The sequence below is a fragment of the Microcaecilia unicolor genome, chromosome 1 (assembly GCF_901765095.1).
Source record: "Microcaecilia unicolor chromosome 1, aMicUni1.1, whole genome shotgun sequence".
In the NCBI taxonomy this organism is placed as follows: Eukaryota; Metazoa; Chordata; class Amphibia; order Gymnophiona; family Siphonopidae; genus Microcaecilia; species Microcaecilia unicolor.
In genome coordinates this window covers 587794157-587819636 of record NC_044031.1, presented here as the reverse complement: position 1 = coordinate 587819636, position 25480 = coordinate 587794157, and the positions used below count along the sequence as shown (strand labels likewise).

The window sequence follows — 25480 nt, the reverse complement described above, 5'->3', positions numbered from 1 at the left end:
GGTGAGGAGTTGGAAAAAAAAATTGTTAAAGGCCTGGGAGATCGTAAACCCCAGCGCTTGCCCGAAGATAGGCCGAGGCCTTCCTCCATGGGCCAGGCAGTCCACTCCTCTTATAGACCTTGCTTCTATGAAGATAGAAGGTACCGCCCGGGGTGTTCTGCTGGGTTCACTTCTCGTGCCCGTTTTTCAGCAGAGGAACTCCTTTCGCTCAGACAAACGTTCTGCAGCCACCGGCTGGAGTTCAGGGGCGACCCTCTCAATGATGGTGCGCCGGCCCCCTCCTCACTTCCTGTCATCGGAGGACCTCTTTCCCTCTTTGCCGAGGAGTGGGCCAATATTTCCTCAGATCAGTGGGTTCTGGACCTGATCAGAGATGGCTACAGAATAGAATTCAATGCCCAGTAAGAGACGTGTTTGTGGAGTCCCGATGCGGTTCTGCCGCCAAACGGGCGGCGGTAGAGGAGACTTTGCAAGGTCTGATACAGTTAGGGGCCGTGTCCCAAATTGTAACAAATTTATTTCTATTATTCATATCCTATTGTAAGCCACACTGAGCCCGCAAAAAGGTGGGAAAATGTGGGATACAAATGCAATAAATAAATAAATAAAATACCTCCCGCCGAACACGGCTACGGCCGATACTCCATCTACTTTGTGGTGCCGCGAAAAGGTGGGTCTTTTCGCCCTATTCTGGACTTAAAAGAATTAAGTCCCTGAGAGTGCGGCATTTCCACATGGAAACCCTGTGCTCCGTCATTGCTGCGGTACAGCCAGGAGAGTTTCTCACGTCTCTAGACCTGAAAGAAGCTTACTTGCACATACCAATTTAGCTCCCGCACCAGAAGTTTCTGAGGTTTGCGGTGTTGGGAAAACATTTCCAGTTCCGGGCCTTGCCTTTTGGCCTCGCCACAGCTCCCCGAACCTTTTCGAAGGTAATGGAGGTAGTAGCTGCTTTGCTCAGGCGAGAAGGTATCAGGGTTCACCCGTACCTAGACGACTGGCTCATCAGAGCAGACTCTGTAACAGAGAGTTGTTAAGCTACAGCCAGAGTGGTGTCAGTACTTCAATCTCTAGGCTGGGTCGTCAATATGGCCAAAAGTCACCTGAAACTGGAGCACTCTCTCGTCAAGAGATATGCAGTGCAGCAACATGGGCTTCTAAGCTCTCTTTTGCCCGCGCGTTTTGGAGCACAAGTGCTAGCGCGTGGTGTGACCTGTTCCCACCCTATATAGGGATTGCTTTGTTACATCCCATACGTAATGGCTTCATCTGCTTGATGACAAGGAAGGGAAAATTAGGTTCTTACCTTGGTAATTTTCTTTCCTTTAGTCATAGCAGATGAAGCCATGAGCCCTCCCTGTATGATTGTCTGTATGCTGTGAATCTGTTTCAGGTTCTGTTCTTGTTTCCTGAAGTTCCTTCCTTGGGAGAAAGTTGGAAAACAGTCTTCAGGATTCATGTTCACTTATAGGAGGATGAGTCCATTCCCTCCAGTTTATGTTTTGGAGGATGAGTCCATTCCCTCCAGTTTATGTTTTGAGAGGATGTGTTTATTCCCTCCAGGAGGATGTGTTCATTCCCTCCTTTTGAGTTCATGCCCTTGTTAAGGGGCCATCGTTCGCTGTGAGGAAAGTTCATGTTATTCCCATTGCGGTTTGCCATACTGCTTTGGAAGCTTCAAGTACTGAAGAAGCAGTGGAGCTGGCTGTCCATGAGGCACTGTGAAAAGTTGAGTGTTCTCTATCTCCCCCTGCTGGTTGATGGACACAACCCATACGTAATGGCTTCATCTGCTATGACTAAAGGAAAGAAAATTACCAAGGTAAGAACCTAATTTTCCTATCTACTAACTATATTTATGGAGTAAACAGAGACTTATTTAATACTAGTAAAAAAGGCCCGTTTCTGACAGAAATGAAACGGGCGCTAGCAAGGTTTTCCTCTGAGTGTGTATGTTTGAGAGAGAGAGAGAGAGAGAGAGAGAGAGTGTGTGTGTCAGAGAGAGAATGAGAGACAGAGTGTGTGAGAGACTGTGTGTCTGTGTGTGTGAGACTCTGTGTGTGTGACAGATAGAGTGTGATAGAGAGTGTGTCAGAGAGAGTGAATGTGAGAGACAGTGAGTGTGTGCTCCCCCTCTCCCAGGGCCCCCCTCCCCACCCCCACCTCTCTGGTCTCAGGACCCCCTCCCCTCCCCTCCCCACCTCCCTCTCCTCTCCTCTCCCCTCCCCTCCAGCCATCCATGTCCAGCGACCCTCCCCTCCCCCTGCCCCCCTCCAGCCACCCATGTCCAGCTGTGAGTGATGTCAGCCTGGCTATGGAGCCTAGCTCAGCAACTCCAGGAGCCGCGGACACAGGCAGCTACTTTAGAACGTTGGAGGTGAGAATTATTATATAGGATAATATAAAAATAGGAGAAAAGGGCCTCATATTGTGAAGCACATGGACTTGAATAGCCAAAATACCTGAAACCATGTTTGCATTTAAGGCCCCTTTGTAGTCATAGGTCCTAAAAAAAAAAAAAAACTTCTATTGTGTGCACAAATCATGTGCTCTCTTAAAACATTCATTGGATTAAAAAAAATTGAATAACCCCCCCCCCCCCCCCCCCCGACATAAGATCTTTGTCCATAAGAATGTTTACGTTGGTGTTCTGTGTTCAGGCGCCATTTGTGAAAGCATTCTGTGTCATGCAAGTTGTGTTCAGGTTGAGGTAAGCACTATTCTTGAGACGAGAGTTAGTTCATTTATGTATTGATGATTGGTGAGACTTTTAATGCCCGGTGGTATATTGTGTCTGTCTTGCAGTTTTTACTGGGTTCAGCGAAGCAAAGTTTAATGCTGTATATCCCCTGAGGAATCTTTCATCTGAAATGGAGGTCCCAGGTGGAATTTGAGATAAGTGTTGTAGTTTTCCTAAAGTAGAATTGCTTATTTTGTTTACACTTGTGCACACATAGGATTTTATTTTTAGGACCTATGATTAAACGTGGACTTGTTTTCTTGTATTTTGGCTATTTGTCTATACACTTGACCTTATGAGGTCCTTTTCTCCTATTTTTATATCATATTATATTAAATCTCTGTTTATTGCATACATATAGTTTAATAGATATATTTTAATTTTCAGCCATGTTTTTTGGTTTCAGCCAAAAATGAGAGTGTTTTCAGTGGAAGCCAAAATATTAGGGGGAGGGGTGCGGTGGTGGCTATTCTTTTTTTTTTTTTTTTGTACTGCTGTTGCAAGTAATGCAGTTATGATCTTGTACAATAGAGTGCTCCAAATAAATGCTTTTGATACATATTTTAGCAAGAATTTAAATCTGTAAATTTGGAATGAAAAGCTTCATGGAAATTAGCTTTACTGTGGCGTTATAATGTCAGCTGTCAGTCCAAGTGTGGTGCAAAGTCAGCCACTGTAAAATCACTGAGGTTTTTAGTTTGATTTATTTAGATGCGTTCCATGTTTATTTGTTTCTTACTCTACCACCCTTCAACAAGTCAGCAGGGCGGTTTGCAGACTGGACATATAGAATGAAAAGAGCTACAATTCTTAAAGGAAAGAGAGCAGAGGGATGGTGGGAAAGATTGAAAAGCATGCTTTCAACCCTACTTTACATTTGGGAAATGTCATTTCAGAACAGACATCAGTTTGCAGTGCATTCCATAGGGAGGGGGACAAAAAAAAAGTGCCGTCTTTTTTGGCCATACTAGAGTAGTTCAGACCAATGGCTTCTGTCCCATCTACCAGCGGAAGGAGACAGAGAATAAATAAAGTTCCAAGTAATTGGCCCCTTAAGGGTATTGTGCAGCCTGGAATGATCAGTATTTTTCTGTCTTCAGGCAGATGGTAGAAGGATTGTGCGGCGCAGGTCCTGGCTGGCTGACTTTGGTCTCAGTTGAGCAAGGAGATTTGCTGGTTTAAAGGCTCATGTCATTTATCAAAATGTGGTATGGGCACCCGGTGGTGCCAGCTCCTCTCCCCTTCCTGTCTGTACTCCTACTGGTTTTATTTACATGAGGAGGCTTTTCTGAAGGAGAATTTATTCATCCTTTGCTGTGGTTGACTGTGTTTAGCAAATGTTTGCTTTCTTTTTTAATTTATTTTTTATGTACATCTTATTTCAAGGTAACACATCTTGATACAGAAACAAAAGGAGGTATCAAACAGTAAAGAAGAAATACAAATATAGATAAGGAAAACCTAATAACCTTTTCAACCCAGTCCACTAGTAGTAGGAGGGGGGCAAGGACAATATCAGGAAATTATGCAAAACAAAATAACCTAGAAGGAAGTAACTAGGCGGTGTGTTATTTCTATAGAGTGGTAGTTCTTGCTGGCTCAGATGATGAGGGAGGAGAGACTCTACTCTTTGAAATCACAAATGAAATCAAACACAGCATCCAAATAATGAACTCATGAGCGGATGCTTTCCAACTAAAGCTAAATGCAGAAAAAAACCCAATGTCTTATCCGCTCATCACATTATAATATGATCAAACAAACCAATATTAACACCCCAGAATACACCCTTCCTGTCTTGGATAGCCCGAAACTTCTGGGAGTCACAATTGACTGTAATCTCACCCTAGAAAACCACGTGAAAAATATAACAAAGAAAATGTTTCATGCAATGTGGAAACTCAAGAGAGTTAAACCTTTCTTCCCAAGGGAAATATTCCGCAGCCTTGTACAATCAATGGTGTTAAGCCACTTCGATTACTGTAACGCCATTTACGCCGGTTGCAAAGAACAAATCACCAAGAAACTCCAAACTGCCCAAAATACTGCAGCCAGACTCATATTTGGAAAAGCAAAATACAAAAGTGCTAGACCCCTAAGAGAAAAATTACACTGGCTTCCATTGAAAGAATGAGTTACGTTCAAAATCTGTACACTGGTTCATAAAATCATTCATGGTGAGGCCCCGATATATGTCAGACCTCATAGATCTACCAACCAGGAACACAAAAAGATCATCACGTACATTCCTGAACCTCCACTACCCCAGTTGCAAAGGACTTAAGTACAAATCAATATATGCATCTAGCTTCTCCAACATCAGTGCGCAACTGTGGAATGCACTGCCAAAGACCTTGAAAGCAATGCACGACACAGCATTCCGGAAGTTACTAAAGACTAACCTGTTCAGGAAGACATACCATAATGACCCTTCATCAGTGACCTATAATCTAAACTCTATTAGAACCAGATAAAATTGAACTCTCTTCTGATTGCTTTAATTAATCTGTTACCAATGCACATCAATGTTTTACCCCCTGTCTCTTATACCGATAGGAACTGTTTATTTAATTTACTTTATACTGTGCTTTAACATTTATAAACTTTAATGTAAGCCACATTGAGCCTGCAAAAAGGTGGGAAAATGTGGGATACAAATGCAACAAATAAATAAACAAACAAATAAATAAAAGTCCAAAAAAGTAGACAGTTGATCTGGGCCAAAGAAAATAAACTTTACAGACCGATACTTGATAACACATTTGCAAGAATACATAAGTACATAAGTATTGCCATACTGGGAAAGACCAAAGGTCCATCAAGCCCAGCATCCTGTTTCCAACAGTGGCCAATCCAGGTCACAAATACCTGGCAAGATCCCAAAAAAGTACAAAACATTGTAAGCCGCATAGAGCCTGCCTTGCTGGGATTTTGCGGGATATAAATGTTCACAATAAATAAATACTGCTTATCCCAGAAATAGTGGATTTTCCCCAAGTTCATTTCATAATGGTCTATGGACTTTTCCTTTAGGAAGTCGTCCAAACCTTTTAAAAACTCTGCTAAGTTAACCGCCTTTACCACATTCTCTGACAACGAATTCCAGAGTTTAATTACATGTTGAGTGAAGAAAAGTTTTCTCAGATTCGTTTTAAATTTACTACATTGTAGCTTCATCGCATGCCCCCTAGTCCTAGTATTTTTGGAAAGCATAAACAGACGCTTCACATCTACCCATTCAACTCCACTCATTATTTTATAGACCTCTATTATATCTCCTCTCAGCCGCCTTTTCTCCAAGCTGAAGAACCTTAGCCACTTTAGCCTTTCCTCATAGGGAAGTCGTCCCATCCCCTTTATTATTTTCATTGCCCTTCTCTGCACCTTTTCTAATTCCACAATATCTTTTTTCAGATGCGGCGACCAGAATTGAACATAATATTCGAGGTGCGGTCGCACCATGGAGCAATACAAAGGCATTACATCATCCTCATTTTTGTTTTCCATTCCTTTCCTAATAATACCTAACATTCTATTTGCTTTCTTAGCCGTTGCAGCAAACTGAGCAGAAGGTTTCAATGTATCATCAACGACGACACCTAGATCCCTTTCTTGGTCTGTGACTCCTAACGTGGAACCTTGCATGACGTAGCTATAATTCGGGTTCCTCTTTCCCACATACATCACTTTGCACTTGTTCACATTAAACGTCATCTGCCATTTAGATGCCCAGTAAATGGCATTACTCACCCATTCTCGTAAGGTCCTCTTCTAATTTTTCACAATCCTCCCATGATTTAACGACTTTGAATAACTTTGTGTCATCAGCAAATTTAATTACCTCACTAGTTACTCCCAACTCCCAACATAGACCCCTGGGGAACCCCACTAACTACTCTTCTCCATTGAGAATACTGACCATTTAATCCTACTCTCTGTTTTCTATCTTTTAACCAGTTTTTAATCCACAATAGAATATTACCTCCTATCCCATGACTCTCCAATTTCCTCTGGAGATTTTCGTGAGGTACTTTGTCAAATGCCTTCTGGAAATCCAGATACACAATATCAACCGGCTCACCTTTATCCACATGTTTGTTCACCCTTTCAAAGAAATGTAGTAGATTGGTGAGGCAAGATTTCCCTTCACTAAATCCATGTTGGCTTTGTCTCATTAATCCATGATTTTGAATATGCTCTGTAATTTTGTTCTTAATAATAGTCTCTACCATTTTACCCAGCACCGACATCAGACTCACCGGTCTATAATTTCCCAGATCTCCTCTGGAATCTTTTTTTAAAAACCGGCATTACATTGGCCACCCTCCAATCTTCCGGTTCCACGCTTGATTTTAAGGATAAATTACATATTACTAACAATATCTCCGCAAGCTCATTTTTCAGTTCTGTCAGTACTCTGGGATGAATACCATCCGGTCCAGGAGATCTGCTACTCTTCAGTTTGTAGAACTGCCCCATTACATCCTCCAGGTTTACAGAGAAGTCATTCAGTTTCTCCGACTCATCAGCTTTGAATACCATTTCCGGCACCGGTATCCCACCCAAATCTTCCTTGGTGAAGACCGAAGCAAAGAATTCATTTAATCTCTCTGCTACGGCTTTGTGTTCCCTGATCGCCCCTTTTACTCCTTGGTCATCTAGCGGTACAACCAATTCTTTTGCCGGCTTCCTGCTTTTAATATACCTAAAAAATTTTTTACTATGTGTTTTTGTCTCCAATGCAATCTTTTTTTCGAAGTCCCTCTTAGTCTTCCTTATCAGCACTTTGCATTTGACTTGACATTCCTTATGCTGTTTCTTATTATTTTCAGTCAGTTCCTTCTTCCATTTTCTGAAGGATTTTCTTTTAGCTCTAATAGCTTCCTTCACCTCATTTTCTAACCACGCCGGCTGTCATTTGGTCTTCCGTCCTCCTTTTTTTAATATGCGGAATATATTTGGCCTGGGCTTCCAGGATGATGTTTTTGAACAGCATCCACATCTGATACAAGTTTTTGACTCTCGCAGCCACTCCTCAAGTTTTTTTTTCACCGTTCTTCTCATTTTATCATAGTCTCCTTTTTTTAAAGTTAAACGCTGACGTATTTGATTTCCTATGTATACTTCAACGCTGATATCAAATCCAATCATATTATGATCACTGTTATCAAGCGGCCCCAGTACCATTATCTCCCACACCAGATCGTTTGCTCCACTAAGGACTAGGTCCAGAATTTTTCCTTCGCTCGTCGTCTCCTGTACCAGCTGCTCCATAAAGCTGTCCTTGATTTCATCAAGGAATTTTACCTCCCTAGCGTGCCCCGATGTTACATTTACCCAGTCAATATCGGGGTAATGGAAATTACCCATTATTATTGTGTTGCCCAGTTTGTTTACGTCCCTAATTTCCTTTAACATTTCTCATCCGTCTGTTCATCCTGGCCAGGTGGACGGTAGTACACTCCTATCACTATCCTTTTCCCCTTTATGCATGGAATTTCAATCCACAGTGGTTCCAAGAAGTGTTTTGTTTCCTTCAGAATTTTCAATCTATTTGATTCAAGGCTGTCGTTAATATACAATGCTTTCTCTCCACCATTTCGATCCAGCCTGTCACTACGATATAATTTGTACCCCGGCATGACAGTGACCCACTGGTTATCCTCCTTCCACCAGGTCTCAGAGATGCCTATTATATCTAATTTTTCATTTAGTGCAATATATTCTAACTCTCCCATCTTATTTCTTAGGCTCCTGGCATTCGCATATAGATATTTCAAACTATGTTTGTTGTTCCTATTTACATGATGCTTAGTACTTGACAGTATTAATTTGCAATCTTTTGTCTGATTTTTATTTTTATTTAAAGACACCTGATCCTACTACAGTCTCTTTTGCAAGCTCACTATCAGGATACCCTATCTTCCCTGTTTTGGTGATACCTTTGAAAGATACCTTATCCCGAACCATGCGCTTTTGAGCGACTGTCTGCCTTCCCAGCCAAAACAATGCACCAAGCTGTACCACCTGAGTTTTTAATAAAATAAATTATTACATTCTTTTTTTATGTGGGCTGTGAGACATCTAGAAAAATTTGAACCCTGCAGTTCAGAGAAAGTCTCTTTCTGTTCCAGAAGAAAAGCTTTAACACTAAATCTCTATCTGGTTCCAAAACAAAATTAGCTATCAAAGTAGCTGGTATAACACCTTTTTCTTCTTCTGTAAGTTAAGTAACATTTAAAGAGTTGGAAGAAATTTCAGATCCCAAAACTTCTTGTTCTGCTTCCTTCTTTGCAGAAGGTGGAATGGCAAGTATGTGCTCTTTACTTTTTCTTTACATAGGTAAGCTCATGATTTATTTCCTATTCTAAACATGTTTTATCTGGAACTTTATTTTCTTGCTAGTAGCCCTGTTTCCCTTTTTGGTGGGCTAAATATCTGCCTCATTGGTTAGTGCTCTTGGGAGCATTAAAAAAAAAAAAAAAAAAAAAGGAAAACCACTCTTTTTTTTTTTTTTTTTTTTGTAAGGCCTACCTGGCTTAGGGGTATTTTTCTTTGAGCTGAACGTGGAGGAGTGTTTTCTTTATGTTTTGGCACTTGGACTTGGGTTTTTTGTTTTCCCCCTTGCACAGCCATGTTGCTCGTTTTTCCACTGGCTGCCTGTGTTGCTCATAGTACCAGAACAAGAGCAATCCTAGTTTTTCTGTTTGAACAGATCAGTATTAACTGCCTGTGCGCAGCTGACACTGTCGGTTATAGTGTAACTACTGCACGCATTCTCAGGATGAAGCTGTCATAGGCAGGAGGGCTCTCATTCCTTACATGGCTTGTCCTGTGGGGCATTTTGGGTAAAAACTTTTCTGCTCCCCCTTGTGTCCTCATGTTTCCTGGTAGGGCTTGTTTTTAGGGCATGTATATATAGCACCAGCATTTCGACTGCATTATTATGGGCCCTTGATGGCGACTCTATCTTCTCTTCTGTGGGATGACAACTGTTGCACACCTCTGGCTGGCTTTATTCCTAATGTGCTCCTGAGGCAGAAGCCTCCGAGACAACCATGGCTGCTGCCTTTTCAGACATTGCTGTATCCCTGGTTCTTTTGGCTCCAAGCAAGCAGCGTCCTTTTGGGCTTCTTTGGTGCAGCACCTCCTGAGTCCCCATAGGGACAACAGCTGTGTCATCTACACTAGAGTATCCTCCTCTGGTGCACCAAGGGTATTCTTGCCTTATGTGTAGGCCGTGTTTACAACAGACTATAGACTTTTCACTGAGGATGTGGCATTAGCAGATGCTGTAATGTGATCTCTACCTTTGGGACACCCCTTCCTGCAGTTTTTCTAGCGCAGCAGTCTCTTGGACTACAGGACAGCACCTCCCTATCAGTTGACACTTTGGCGCCAGCCTATCTATCTCTGCTATGGGCAGTGGTCTCTCGGGCTTGGTGGTGACCTTTTGGTCGGCATGGTAATGGCTTCATAGTACGCTCTGCTGGGGTGATAGTCTGTCATGTTGCACTATGACTGTAGTCTCTTGATCAGCTCGATATTGCTAGCTTCTCAGCCTGTGTGGTGACTGCACACTGTGGACTGTGATGCTTCGGCCTTCTCTCAGTCTTCATGGTGACTACTTCCTTTGTTGTCTGCTTCTCTCTGAGTTAGGGACTGTGATCTCCCTGTTAATCTCTGCAGAATAACATGTTACTTATTTACTGTGACTTCTAGCATCCTTATGGGTGACTTGCTGCGCCAGTTTCATAGCATTTTGTTGTTTTGTAGATGGGCAGTATTCTTGTCTTTGGCAGATTCCATGATGCCAGTGTCATTGTGACTGAGGGCTCATAGTATCCTTGTATGGTGCTGTGTGCTTCATACTGGTTTACCACAAAGTGACAGCTTCCTGCTATGCTGCACATGGCAACGCTTTTCTGTACTTCTAGTGGCACTGCCCTTGTAGTCTGTAGTTTGGGGGCACCCTTGTTATCTTTAAGGCGACAGTCATTCTTTGTGGTTCAGGGCCTGTATCCTTATGTGTTGTGTAACATGATCTCCTTATCCTTGTTACTACTGCATGATAGTTGTCTTGAATGCTACAGAGTGGCAGCCTCTTGGTAGGTTGCGGGGTGTCAACTTATCTCAGTAGTTGCACCCTTATGGAATGTTTAGGGGTGTCATCTGCCTCTACTCTTCAGTGACAGCATCTGGATCTGATGTTGAGTACCTGGTATCTGGTTGGTATGCATCTTGGCAGCATACTGTGCTGCTGCTGCTGAAGGCAACGTGGCAGTGTCCTTGCCTTCTTCAGGGTGGAGACGTTCTTGCCTGTTGTACAACTGCAACATCCTTCCATACTATGGAGCATTGTCTCCAAGTCTTGCCCCTTGGGTGGCCTCTTGGATTCAACTATGGGATATGCAAGACTGTCACTGGAAGTCGTGGCAGTCATTTTGACACTGGAGATGGCATGGGCAGGAGACAGTGGAGATCGTTCCCTTCTTGCCACTAGACCACCAGGGCAGTATGGTGTGCCTGGTAGGGAAGCTTTTTCTGTTTTGGGGGGGGGGGGAGGGAGGGAAGAAGTGAAAGCTCCTTAGGCTAGGAAGGAGTGACTGTAGCAGAGGAGGGAGGGAAGGGGAGGTATTCTGGACACCAAGGGGGAGGGGTAATTCTTGAATATAAACTTACATGCAATTTTTGATGTGTGTGTTGCCCCCAAAATTTCAATTTATATTCGAGTATATATGGTGTTTAGATGCTGCAGCTTTTCAACATGTAGACTTTGGTATTTTGGTAGAGATTAGTAGGCCGTGTTGTGAAAGGCAAAAATCTGGAATGGTTCTCTTATAAAAGTAGACATTCACACTGATTGTGTTAGAAAATGCTTCTTTGGCACATTGGACACCACAAGCAGCGTTGGTCCTTTCCCTTTGCATGTATACAGCCCCTATTCAGGAAATCTGTCAGGCTGCTACTTGGGCGTCCCATCTCTCATTTGTGCGGCATTATAGACTCGCTGTGGCAACACGAGATGATGCACAATTTGGAGATTCGGTTCTCTCTCTCTCTCTTGAGCGATGGCTTCCCACCCAGTTTAGGGAATGCTTGGGTACATCCCACCAGTTCCTGGATTCATCTGCTGCTGAAGCATCAATAAAAAAATAGAGGGAATCAGTCCTCGATGAGGAATGCCAACCAATGTTCCACATAAACAATCATAGAGTAGAAGGGAACAAAAGAACTTGTGATGTTGGGAAAAGGAAAATACAAGTAAAGCAAAAAGAGGGAAAAGGGAAACAGAGGCATCAGATTTATTTCAGTGGCCAGGCTATTAGGTCTCCCATAGTGCTCAGCTATTGTAAACCCTTGAGCTTACTGCATAGGGTTAATCACTTGCCAGCCGAGACCCAAATCTCAAAGACCTTCAAAAAAACTATATTTTCTATTTATAGTTTATTAATAAAACTAAGAAATCTTGGAAAAATATGGAAAATCTCATGACAATCTTCTGATAAAGCTTACAGCATATTACAAATTATATAATTGGCGACTATCTGCATTAGCAGACTCAGCGCTGCTCAAAAGAATTCTCCACTGCCCAATGCTAAAACATATCTGGAACACAGCGTTTCGGTCTAATGACCTGCTTCAGAGGAAAGTGGGAGTCAGTCGCACACCCTAAAAAAATGAATAAAATGGTTTATTCATTTTTTAAGGTGTATGACTCCTACTTTCTCCGGAAACTCCCAATTCAACACACGACCGACCGCCTATTACTGTTGCGATGCATGCTGTTTTTTCACAGCATACAATTTTTAAGGTTGTGGAAATTTATATGCCATTTTGTTTAGCACATTGGGAGTAAAAATTATTTTTAGAGTGTGTATTAGAATGCTGTGTACATTGAAGCTTAATGCAGCACTTGCTGCATAGCCAGAAACATGGCTGCATGTGCATGTATGTGCGCACACACACGCAGAAGGGTTGGAAAGAATTTCACGAGCCAAGCTCTGCATGATTTTGAGGCAGATTTCTATTTTTAAGATATTTGCATTGTTTGCGAGAGCTCTTAGGATTTCTGTGGGATACGGGGAAAGAAGTATTTGACTTTTTATACAGAAGGGTGGGACTTTGTTAAAATTTAGAACTGATTTCCCTTAGGAATGTTTAAAAATTAAAGTACTTTGATAGAACTTCTGCTTCAGAGCATTGTTGTAAATTAGCTGATGTGAATGTTGATAAGCTTGAATTGTTTCTACCGGTTGTACTGAAATGGCAACTTATAATGCTTTTAAGTTAAAATAATCTCTTTTAGGCTAGAGATCCTATAGTAATATATGGGTGTCTCTAGCATTTAGTGTACATTAAAAGCGCTAGTGCACCTTAGTAAACGGCCCTAAATTGTGGTCTCAAATGTAGAGGTTAATTTTGAGTGACTTCTGATTCCTGTTGGGCTTTTAGGCTCACTGTTTGCTCCATGAAGACGGTGCAGAGAGCCTCTTGTAAGCCAAACCCCTAGTTGAAGGGTTCCCAGACCTGTCCTTGGGGGAACTCCAGCCGTTCAGGTTTTCAGGATACCCACAATGAATATGAGTGAGAGTTTTATACCAAGGAAGTTGTTTGTACAAATTGATTTAGTGAATATTAATTCTGGATATCCTGAAAACCTGACGGGCTGGGTTCCCCCAGAACAGGTGTGGGAATCAGTGCCCTAGTTTATGGAGAAAATATTTTTCATATGAAGAGGTATAGATTTTTTTAAAAAATCCCTAATCACTATGGAGGCTTTTTATTTTAATTTTATTAGAAATACATTTTTACAAAGAAAAGCTTTGCATTTAAATGCATCCATAGTCTAAATACACAAAGCAGAAGAATAAACTTGACATTTATCTAGATTATAACATAGGGCAAGAACTGTGGAGGCATTTTTTCAAATTTTTTATTTATGAATTTTCCAAAATAAATACAAGCTTAAAACTTGCAGTAGAAAAATAAGTAATTTCAATAAGGAAATAAAAATTATAAGAGAGAAAAATCAGTATTACTACTCCTTTTAGTCCACAATAATGGGAGTGGAATTAATTCACAATGCAATTTTATCCAATTTTTTATCAGACGTTTTCAAGGAAAGTGGAGGAAGAAGAGACCACCCATTTGTAGCACATTAGGATTAAGCAATAAAAATTGGTTCTGCCTCTTTTATGTTGGTTTAGACATATCTAGGAAAATACATATATTAGAATTCTTATATATACAGTCTTTAACCTTGAAGGACATTTGCAGAAGCGAGTCTCTATCTGATTCTAATGCCAATAGCAAATTGGCAGTTGTTTGGCTACTAGCAGAATCAGATCTCTAAGAATTCTGTCAAATCCAAGCTATCGATATCTGAGGCGACTGTAAATGGTCCTCAGAAGCTTTTCCTCACTGTTGAAAGAACACTCTAACCAAAGGTGGAATATTTACTGGTGGAATCTTAGAGTCATAGTCAAAAAAATTTAAAATCCTGTGGGGAGAAATTAGGAACCCAAGGAAAATTCAACACAAATATTTCTTTCAAATTGCATTTTCCTTATTTTCAAATTTCCTATGCATTTTCATGAATATCTCCCCCTGTTGTTGAACAACCTTAAGAGTCTTCAACAGTGGGTACTTGTTTAAATGGCCCAATATCTTGAGTTTGCCCTGCCACATTTTATAGCAAGTTCATCATTAATATTTTCAAGTAAGAGTGGAGAGACCACGCGAACCTTTCCATCTCGAAGAGATTGAATATTAAAAGTTCCAGGTCTTCCAAGGCTGACTTTGCTTCTCTGCCGTCTCTCTAAGGAAATAGCTGAGTAAACTTCTGTATCATGAGATTGCATACCACGCTGTTTCTTCACCAGGGTTTCTACCTCTCACTGCAAAACTACAGCTTCTCCCTCCAGTAAGGGGTAAATGTGACTGGTAGAGCTGGAGCCTATAACACCTCCAGCTCCAACAGCATTGTTTCCACACTGCTTTCTCTCAAGCAGGGTGGGGGTACTTGAGCCTCCAGTCTAAGAGAAACTTCCAGCTCAGACTGGATCAGCAAGCATCCTTCTGCCCCTGAAACCTGTAGAGCTAGCCTCTTGGAGTAACTGGTGTTTCTGAGTGCACAAAGATATCTATCTGTTCCTTTGCCAGTGTGGACAGCTGTGCAGGAAACTGCTTCACGTCTTGTTTGCGACCCATAAAGCTTCAAGAAAGCACAAATCTTTTCAAAGAAAGATGATCAGCAGCTCAACACTGGTGTGTATGGTCAAGCATCTTAATTCCACCCCATATGAAGGCATTTTTAACCTAAAGTGCTTTCACATTTTACTTGTGCATGTTGTGTTTCATTAGGGACCTGTGGGAGAAAACTTGTACTAGCACTATATAATGTAATTGAGTTGTCCAAGTGTGAATAGCCACTTACAGAGAAATTTTATTGCCTTATATCATGCAAGGGAAGTATTTTACATTAAAGTTACTTTTCTTTTGCTTTTATGAATTGTTTGTATGGTGGTGTGACTTCAGCTGCTTTCTAACTCTCCCATCAGACATGCACTTAGCAAAGGAACTTTTTTGTGAACAGCAGGGAACAGAAGAGCTCTGTAGAATGAATATGTAAATCTTGACATACCATAATATAGACCACCACAGATTTGTAAGAGAATATATTTTCAAACTTCCTAATCATTAAGCTGTGACTTGAAATGTTCTTTGTTTTGGGTGCCTTGCATTTTATGTAGCTTCTCTCATTTCAGTATTGTCAGTTCTAGGATTCTTATTTGATTTAAGGACTGCTACAAACTTAAAACGTTTTTTTACATATACTATTGGTGTCAAATATAAAACTTTGCTGACTATTTAGGCAGCACAGTTTTTTTTTTTTTGGCAATACATATCTGAGAATGTGTGTGGTTTGTTTTTTTTAGCATAATGGAAAAATTGGAGTTTATAAAATTCACAAACCCCATACCCTACCTCCAAAGCACAGTGTTTATTTCTGAAGTGATACACCACTATTTCTTTCAACCACATGTTAAGAAATGAACAAGCATGAGGTGACAGCAAGGCAGTGACTAGTTGCTGCTGGTCTCACTGACATGATAATTGGTGGTCTTGGCACTGTGCCTAGTCAGCTTACATTTAAATATCTCTTGCACTTAATCACCTATTTAAAGGGTTAGTGGTAGTGCTAGAAGTATAGCTAGTTCTTTCTTACCTTATATTTGACTAAGCATGACCACCTTGTGGTGTTTGATTTCAGATTCTGAAGAGGAAGCTGCTATATATATATCACTTGGTGAGAAGGAACTTCAAATTCAGATTAAAGAAGATCTCATCCACTGGTAAATATTTGTTAAGATTAGGTATCTCATGCTTACTCTGACCCAAACCTGTACAGTCAGGGGGTTACATCTCATCTGATCCTTGGCAAAGCTACAAATTCTCTGAGGACAAGCAGGCTGCTTGTTCTCACAGTTGGGTCGTCGTCGTCCACGGTGGCCCAGAAACTGGAAGAAAAATTTTGCTAGCAAAAATGAAGATTTTCTGGAACGTTCTGTCGCGCGAGCAGGATGGACTGCGCATGCGCGAACGGCTTCCCGCCCGCCACACAAGTGTGCCTCCTTAGTCTTTTTTTCCCTGCGGTTAGGTGCAGCAGTGTTTTTCGTTCCGTTCGGCCCAGGACGAAGACTTCTTTAGTGATCCTTGTTCGTTTTCTTTTTCTTTCTTTTATTTGTTTATCGTATCTCAAAAAAAAAAATATTAGTTTCCCGTACTTTCTTAGCCTTTTTTTGCCATTTTAAAGTTTCCTTTCTTTTTCTCGTGGCCGACCTTTAGGTCGCTCGGTTGGGTTCTCCCCTTTTTGTGCCCTTCCTTTTTGGCACAATCGCGTCGTTTGATTTCACCCGAAGACACCCAGCAGCTTCAAACGTTGTACTCTGTGCAACCGGACCATCTCAGGCACCAATACCCACGCTTGGTGTATCCAGTGCCTTGGACCCGACCACAGCCCAGCCGCTTGTAGTCTGTGTCTTCGTATGAAGAAATGGACCCAAGCGTCTCGAGAGGCTCAACTGGAAAAATGTTTTGGAGCCGGGTCCGGTCCTTTGACGTCTGCATCAACAGGAGCATCGATGGGGAGCAAGGTAATGGCTGCTGAGACACCAATTCGCGCTGGGAGCAGTGAGTCATCGAGTGGGTCTCCACCTGTCTCAAGGCCTCCTGCTATGCTGGCCCCCCGGGACTGACCTTCGTTTGACCCGGCCCCGAGGAGACGTGAGGATTCCATATCTTCCTCATTGGTACCGAGGAGTCTCGATGACGGGCGTTGAGCGAAGGCTAAGAAGCACCGTCATTGTTCTCCTTCGACGCATAGTGCCGGGAGCTCCGGGGCGTCGAGAGAGTTGGCACCCGAGAAGCATTGGCGCCGAGAGGACCGCTCCCCCTCGATACAGGAGGTGCCGATGCATCGGTCTTCTGGCAGCCCGGTACCTGCTCCCGAGCCTCCACGGATTTTGACACCGCCTGTTCCACCGGCCCCACAGTCTTTTCCAATGGCGGCTCTTGATGAGTGTATCCGGGCCTTATTTCCAGAACTTCTGGAAGGCTTACTGCGACAATCATCTTCGAAGTTGGGGGTGCTTGCACCCCCTGTCATTTGCTGTAGCGGTGCCTAGCCCTTCACCTGTGGTGAGGTGTCCGACCCCGGTGCCGCCTGCAGCATCTGCGTCGGCTGCCACCCAGGTCGACTCCCCTTCAACATCGGTGGAGGAAGCTTCGCCGCAGTCAGATCGGGTGTCGACTTCTCGACATCGCCACAGAGTACACCGTTCCTCGGCATCGAGACAGGTCCAGTGTCAGAGTACTTTCACTCAGGTTGCTTCTGACACTGAGCAGGAGCGCTCGTAAGAATCAGAGGAAGATCCCAGGCACTTCTCTTCCGATGAGTCTTTTGGGATTCCCTCTGATCCTTCTCCTCCACTGGCAAGAAGATTATCTCCACCAGAGAGTCTTTCTTTTTCCTCTTTTGTCCGGGAAATGGCTACGGCTATTCCTTTCCCTGTGGAGGTTGAAGATGAGCCCAGGTCTGACATGTTGGAAGTCCTGGATTATTATTCTCCACCTAAAGAGGCTGTGACAGTCCCTCTCCATAAGGTACTGAAGGAAGTCCTTATGAGAAACTGGTCCGCCCCTCTGTCTGGCCCTGTGGTTCCCAAGAAAGTGGAATCCCAATATCGGATCCACGGTGAACCTGGAATGATGAGGTCCAATTACCCCACAATTCCATGGTGGTTGATTCCGCTCTCAGAAGAGCCAGGAGTACTAGGGACTATGCTTCGGCTTCCCCAGGCAGAGAAGCTAGAACTCTTGATTCTTTTGAGAGAAAGGCATATCAGGCCGCTATGCTCCCGTCCAAGATCCAATCATACCAGCTTTTCACGAGCATACACTTGCGAGACTCGATAAGTCAACTGTCCAGCTTGGTTGATGCACTTCCTGTGAAGTTGGCTGAGCCTTTTTTCGCCAGGTGGTCAGGCAGCAGAAGGCGTGTCGCAAGTTCCTGACCAGGGGTACTTTTGATACTTTTGACGTAACATCCAGGGTAGCTGCTCAAGGTATAGTGATCGCAGACTCTCATGGCTGCATGTCTCTGACCTGGATCATTCAGTCTAGCAGCGGATGGTGGATGTTCCTTGCCGGGGACACAATCTCTTTGGAGAAAAAGTAGAGGATCTTCTTAACCAGATTAAAAAGCATAATGATGCTATAGGTACATAAGTAATGTCACTCTAGGAAAAGACCAATGGCCCATCGAGCCCAGCATCCTGTCCACGACAGCGGCCAATCCAGGCCAAGGGCACCTGACAAGTTTCCCAAATGTATAAACATTCTATACATGTTATTTCTAGAATTATGGATTTTTCCCAAGTCCATTTAGTAGCGGTTTATGTTTATGGATTCTCTCTCCCACCGGGCGCCTTCTGCTACAGCCTCCTCATCTAGGAGGTTTTTTGGAGGGAAGAGAAGTGCTCCCTATTCCTACTCTAGGCGTAGGCACACTCCTGCTTCTCGGCGGCCTGCCCAGGCTCAGCCCCCAGCGCGCTCGTTCTCGTCAACAGCATGCGTCTAAGGCCCATTCTGCTCCCCAACAAAAGCAAGGGACGGGCTTTTGACTGGCTCCAGTTAAGCATAGCCTCTATCAAAGTGTCCGTGCCGGACGACTTGCCAGTAGGAGGGAGGTTGATGTTTTTTAACCAAAAGTGGCCTCTTATAACCTCCGACCGGTGGGTTCTTCAAATAGTCTGGTTAGGATACACCCTCAGTCTGATATCCAAACCTCCATAATGCCCACCGGGAGCTCATTCTTACAGCCCCCAGCACAGGCAGGTACTTGCAGAGGAACTCTCCGCCCTTCTAAAGGCCAATGCAGTCGAACCCATTCCACCAGGGGAAGAAGGGCTGGGATTCTATTCCAGGTACTTCCTTGTGCAAAAGAAAACAGGGGGGATGCGTCCCATCCTAGACCTAAGGGGCCTGAACAATTATTTAGTCTGAGAAAAGTTCAGGATGGTTTCCCTGGGCACCCTTCTTCCCATGATTCAGGAAAACAATTGGCTATGCTCTCTGGACTTAAAGGATTCTTATACCCATATCTCGCTACTCCCAGCTCACAGGTTTTGGCTAGGAATGCAGCACTTTCAGTACTGTGTACTGCCCTTTGGTCTGGCATCTGCGCCCAGAATGTTTACCAAGTGTCTGGCTGTAGTCGCAGCGTCACTACGCAGACTGGGAGTGCATGTCTTCCCTTATCTCGACGATTGGCTGGTGAAGAGCAGATCGGAGATGGGTGCTCTGCAGTCCATGCGAATGACTATTCAGGTGCTAGAACTACTGGGGTTCGTGATCAGTTATACCAAGTCCCATCTCACCCCAGTTCAAAAATTGAAGTTCATTGGAGCACTGTTGAACACAAGGACAGCTCGAGCTTTTCTCCCCGAGACGAGGGCAGACTATCTCCTGTCCTTAGTGTCCATGGCTCGAGCGTCTCAACAGATCACTGCTCGGCAGATGTTGAGACTTCTGGGTCAAATGGCCTCCACAGTTTACATGACTCCCGTGGCGCGTCTACACATGAGATCAGCTCAGTGGACCCTAGCTTCCCAGTGGTGTCAAGCTGCGGGCAGTGTAGAGGATGTGATCCAACTGTCCATCGACTTTTGGAATTCCTTGCAGTGCTGGACGATTCGGCCCAATCTGACCTTGGAACATCCATTCCAAATTCCTCAGCCACAAAACGTGTTGACGACAGGTGCATCCCTCCTGAGGTGGAGGGCTCATGTAGATGGGCTTCACACTCAAGGAGCTTGGTCCTTTCAGGAAAAAGGTCTGCAGATCAACCTTCTGGAATTAAGAGCGATCTGGAACACTCTAAAGGCTTTCAGAGATCGGCTGTCCAACCAAGTAATCTTAATTCAGACAGACAATCAGGTTGCCATGTACTACACCAACAAGCAGGGGGGCATCGGATCTTGCCCTCTGTGTCAGGAAGCCGTCCAGATGTGACTTTGGGCACGCCGTCACGGCATGTTTCTCCAAGCCACTTATCTGGCAAGCGTAAACAACAGTCTGGCCGATAGACTAAGCAGGTTAATTCAACCTCACGAGTGGTCACTGAACATGGGTGTAGTCCGCAAGATCTTCCGAGCGTGGGGCACCCCCTCGGTGGATCTTTTTGCCACTCAGATCAATCACAAGGTCCCTTAGTTCTGTTCCAGGCTTCAGGTCCACGACAGAGTAGCGTCGGATGCTTTTCTCCTGCATTGGGGGACAGGCCTTCTGTATGCATATCCTCCCATACCTCTAGTAGGGAAGACTTTGCTGAAACTCAAGCAAGACCAAGGAACAATGATCCTGGTTGCTCCCTTCTGGCCTCGTCAGCTCTGGTTTCCTGTTCTTCTGGAGTTGTCCTCCGAAGAACCGTGGAGATTGGAGTGTTTTCCGACCCTCATCACCCAGAACGAGGGTCGCTTCTACATCCCAACCTTCAGTCTCTGGCTCTCATGGCCTGGATGTTGAGGACTTAGAATTTGCCTCCTTGGGTCTTTGAGGGTGTCTCCCGAGTCTTACTTGCTTCCAGGAAAGATTCCGCTAAGAGGTGTTATTCTTTCAAATGGTGGAGGTTTTCCGTCTGGTGTGACAGCAAGGCCCTAGATACTCTTTCTTGTCCTACACAGACCCTGCTTGAATACCTTCTACACTTGTCAGAGTCTGGTCTCAAGACCAACTTCGTAAGAGTTAACCTTAGTGCAATTAGTGCCTATCATCGCCATGAAGAGGGTAAGCCTATCTTTGGATAGCCTTTAGTTGTTCGTTTCATGAGAGGTTTGCTTTTGTCAAAGCCCCCAGTCAAACCTCCACTAGTGTCATGAGATCTCAACGTCATTCTCACCCAGCTGATGAAAGCTCCTTTTGAGCCACTGAATTCCTGCCATCTGAAGTACTTGACCTGGAAGGTCATTTTTTTGGTGGCTGTTACTTCAGCTCGTAGAGTCAGTGAGCTTCAGGCCCTGGTAGTTCATGCACCTTATATCAAATTTCATCATAACAGAGTAATCCTTCGCACGCACCCTAAGTTCCTTCCTAAGGTGGTGTCGGAGTTCCATCTGAACCAGTCAATTCTCTTGCCAACATTTTTTCCCCATCCTCATACCCGCCCTGGCGAAAGCAGTTTACATACCTTGAACTGCAAGAGAGCATTGGCCTTTTACGTGGAGCAGACTAAGCCCTTCAGACAGTCCGCCCAGTTGTTTGTTTCTTTTGATCCCAACAGGAGGGGAGTTGCCATCGGAAAACGCATAATCTCCAATTGGCTAGCAGATTGCATTTCTTTCACTTATGCCCAAGTTGTGCTGACTTTATAGGGTCATGTCACGGCTCATAATGTTAGAGCCATGGCTGCGTCAGTGGCCCACTTAAAGTCTGCCTCCATTGAAAAGATTTGCAAGGCTGCGATGTTGTCGTCATTCCACACATTCACATCTCACTACTGCCTTCAGCAGGATACCCGACACGACAGTCAGTTGGGGTTTGGGCAGTCGGTGCTGCAGAATCTGTTTGGGGTTTAGAATCCAACTCCACCCCCCTAGACCCATTTTGATTCTGTTCCAGGCTGCACTCTCAGTTTTTGGTTTCAGGTCAATTTTTGTTATGTCTTCGCCAATGCGAGGCCCAATTGACCAATGTTCATTGTTTTGGGTGAGCCTGGATGCTAGGGATACCCCAATTTTGAGAACAAGCAGCCTGCTTGTCCTCGGAGAAAGCGAAGATACTTACCTGTAGTTGGTATTCTTCGAGGACAGCAGATTGATTGTTCTCACAAACCCGCCCTCCTCCCCTTTGCAGTTGTTATGATTGTTCTTGTTTATATGCTTTTTGATTAAACTAAGGAAACACACTCGTGCAGCGGGTGGGAAGCCGTTCGCGCATGCACCATCAATTCTGCTCGCGCGACGGAACGTTCCTGAAAATCTTCATTTTTGCTGGCAAGATTTTTCTTCCGGTTCCTGGGCCGCCGTGGACAACGACAACCCAATTGTGAGAATAATCAGCCTGCTGTCCTCGGAGAATACCAGCTACAGGTAAGTATCTTTGCTGTTTCTCCATTAAAAAAACAGGTCCTCCTTACATGATAGCTACATAAACTGGAGCAACTGCTTTGAATTCACAAAATCTCACTTTGGGACCAAGCTTTTCTGAGAAGTGTTAAGATGCAGTTTGAAAATATTTGCTTTGTATTTCTGAATTCTTTGCATCTCCAGTAGTCTAACTGAACAGTCTACAGTTACATACTCCCAACCAGTTTCTAACTCAGCTTTCCACTTTTGAATGCATTGGACTAGTAAATGGAGTTCACAGTAAGGAAAATTCCTCAGAGATGTCCTGGGTCCAATTCTGTTCTACATTTTTATCAGAGATATTGCACAGGTGTTCATAGTATGTTTTTTTTCTTGTTGGGAGAAAATTTGAGTAGTCAGAAATTTTGCAACTATTATTTCATTCAGAAACTTGTAGTTTGATATATTCAGGGTGCAAAATCTAGATGAATGGTATTTAGGGGTGCACAGTCAGGAGAAGAATCTTGGGATAGTCATATCCAATGTCCTTAAGTTAGCAAAACAGTGCAACAAGATAGTGGCATGAGTCAAAGATTGTGATGGTGCTTAGGCAGAGGTATTGCCAATAGCGAAAATATAATAGCACATGTGTGAGACCTCATTTGGCATTTAGTGTCCTTTTCTGGATTGTTGTTTTACATAGGCTGAGTACAATAAAAACAAACATTTCTAAAATACATACAATTTGGAACAGAACATGCATAGAATAGTATATTGCTCCAAGTACTGTCAAAATCATGTAATGCTCTTCCATCAAGCATGAAGTTACTTGACAACACCACACCAACAGAAAAAGCTTGTGAAAGGTGTCTTCAGTTGCTTTCTGAGCAAAGAAATACCACTGCACAATTGCAGACTGAAAATAGCTTATTCTACAGCAGTGAACCTTTAGTGTTAAAAAACAGTCTCTGTGGTGATTCAGAGCAACAGTTTTGTTTCCTTTTAAGCAGCTGAAAGGAATAGATGTAGACACACATACTCATACCCAGATATAGAGATGAAGACCCACTACACCAAGACGGATAAATCCATCACACAAACACAGTGCCAGACAACCCCATTCTGTTTCGTTTCAATGGGCTGGGGTCTCTCGCAGTCTGTTCTCCAGAAAGTTTGATTGAATTGGCTTGGCTTGGCTTCTGTCTCTGCCCCCCCCCCCCCCCCCCCCCACACCCCCATGTTATCTGCTGCATTTATCTTTCAGGCAGATTTGTTGTTTTTTGGCTTGTGTTGGCTGCTGCTTTCCTGCCGTCTTGTTCGTAGGCTGTGTTGCTATGCTGCTATCCCCACCACCCCTTTCAGATTGTGCGGCTCTTTTTGAGCTGGTTCACAACGCACGGGTGGCACTTCTACAGGCTGGTCTCCTTCAGTACAAGATCAGCCTGCAGCAGTGTTTCTTAACCTTTCTTCTTTTACAATCAGTGGCTTTACAAAAATGAAAACAAAACAAAAAAGAACCCAAACCAAAATAAAACCCTAAATATTTCATTATTGTTACAAATGATACAAGAGATTTTTTTTAAATGGACGGTCTTACAGACAAGTGGGCTAACCTCAGTTTTGCACATTTTCGGCTTTTTGTATCTAGTGCATCAAGACATCAATATTTACATATGAAAAAGTGGACTATTGTAACTTCTCAATACCAGGATAAACACCTCAGTCCTACATTAACCATGTAGTAGTTGTGCTAAGTTACCAAAGACCGAGTGCTTTCCCCAAATAAGATGGTACAAAGACAATTACTACCACCTCTGAGCTCACAATTATTTCAGGGAACCTGGTCAGGAAATGAAAGATATATATATGTATATATATGTATATATGTGTATATATATATATATATATATATATATATATATATATATATATATATATTGTTTTTTAGAATCAAATAGGATGTCACAAGATTCCCATGTAATAAAATAATACAGATGATACAGGATACAGTTGCAATACTTAGTGGTTATTGCACAAATGTTAATTAAAATATTTTAAAACAATATAAAAATGGAATTAAAATATTTGAATAAATAGTTAAAACCTTACATATTTAAAATAGTTTGAATTTAAAATCCTTTTCATTGTCCTAACTGGATCCAGTCACAATATATACTGCTACAACTATTTAAAATAAGGTGTAAATAAGAATATACAGACTTTTCTGTCTCTGAGATGTTAATAATCTCCTTTAAATTCCTTTTCTTTCTTTACTTACCTGTTTTCAAGCTCTCTTGAGTTCAATGCTTCATCTGTCTTGAAATTTTCATCTGTTCTTTATCTTCTTTCTGTAACTATTCTTAAATATAATGAGAATGAGTCCTCTTCTCTATATGTATTTGACTACAAAATGGAAGCCTGCCTATTTCAGGAATCTGTACTGTAAAATCTAATTTAATAGAAATAAAAATAAACTCAATTCTTCTATCTTAGATTCCTGACTTACTTTATTTTACTTTTCCTTTATCTAAGAGAGTAGGTTCTCTTCATTGCTGCAGATTTTTCCATGGCAATTCACTTTCACTCACACACAGCAAGTCTCAACTCACACTAAAATGGTGGATGTTTAGAAGCTATGGAACTATATTACATCTTCTTGTACTTCTTTTAAATTCAAGTAAATCATTGAGTTCAGACTCAGTCTATCTGAACAGAAAAATTCTGTATAATTTCAAAACCTCTTTTCTTTCTTCAGCTCTAGATTTTTAATTGACAATGTTATTTTTGTTTTTCAGAAACAGTACTATATCGGTTGCATATATAAAATTTCCATGGACTGAGTACCTTCATACCCTTAAATGACAGAAATAGTTTCCTGTTACTCAAAATTTTGATTAAGTTCCTCACCAAATTATATTTTGTTCAAATACTTTCTCGAATTTAACAGTTTGGCATCAAATTCTTTTCTCAGAGAAGAATAAAAGTTAAGCTTTTCTACTCAAAAAGTTAAGTAAACCTTCCCAATATTCACAGCTCCTTCACATTCAAACATTTCTTTATTATTTCACTCAAACTTTCACATTTAGTCCTCACAATTCACTTTGTTAGACAC

At 42.7% G+C, this 25480-nt stretch overlaps 1 protein-coding gene across 8 annotated transcripts in view; it reads left to right on the top strand.

Moving 5' to 3' along the window:
* The window catches only part of FAM49B (family with sequence similarity 49 member B), a 494888-nt gene that overhangs the window by 285562 nt on the left and 183846 nt on the right, over positions 1-25480 (top strand). For 5 of the 8 annotated variants that reach the window (XM_030219138.1, XM_030219154.1, XM_030219147.1 and 2 more), the window contains one exon: positions 16017-16098. The exons of the other annotated variants lie outside the window; for them this stretch is intronic. The gene's annotated coding sequence lies outside the window, so the exon portion shown is untranslated. The remainder of the gene's footprint in view (positions 1-16016; positions 16099-25480) is intronic. 8 annotated transcript variants of the gene reach the window in all.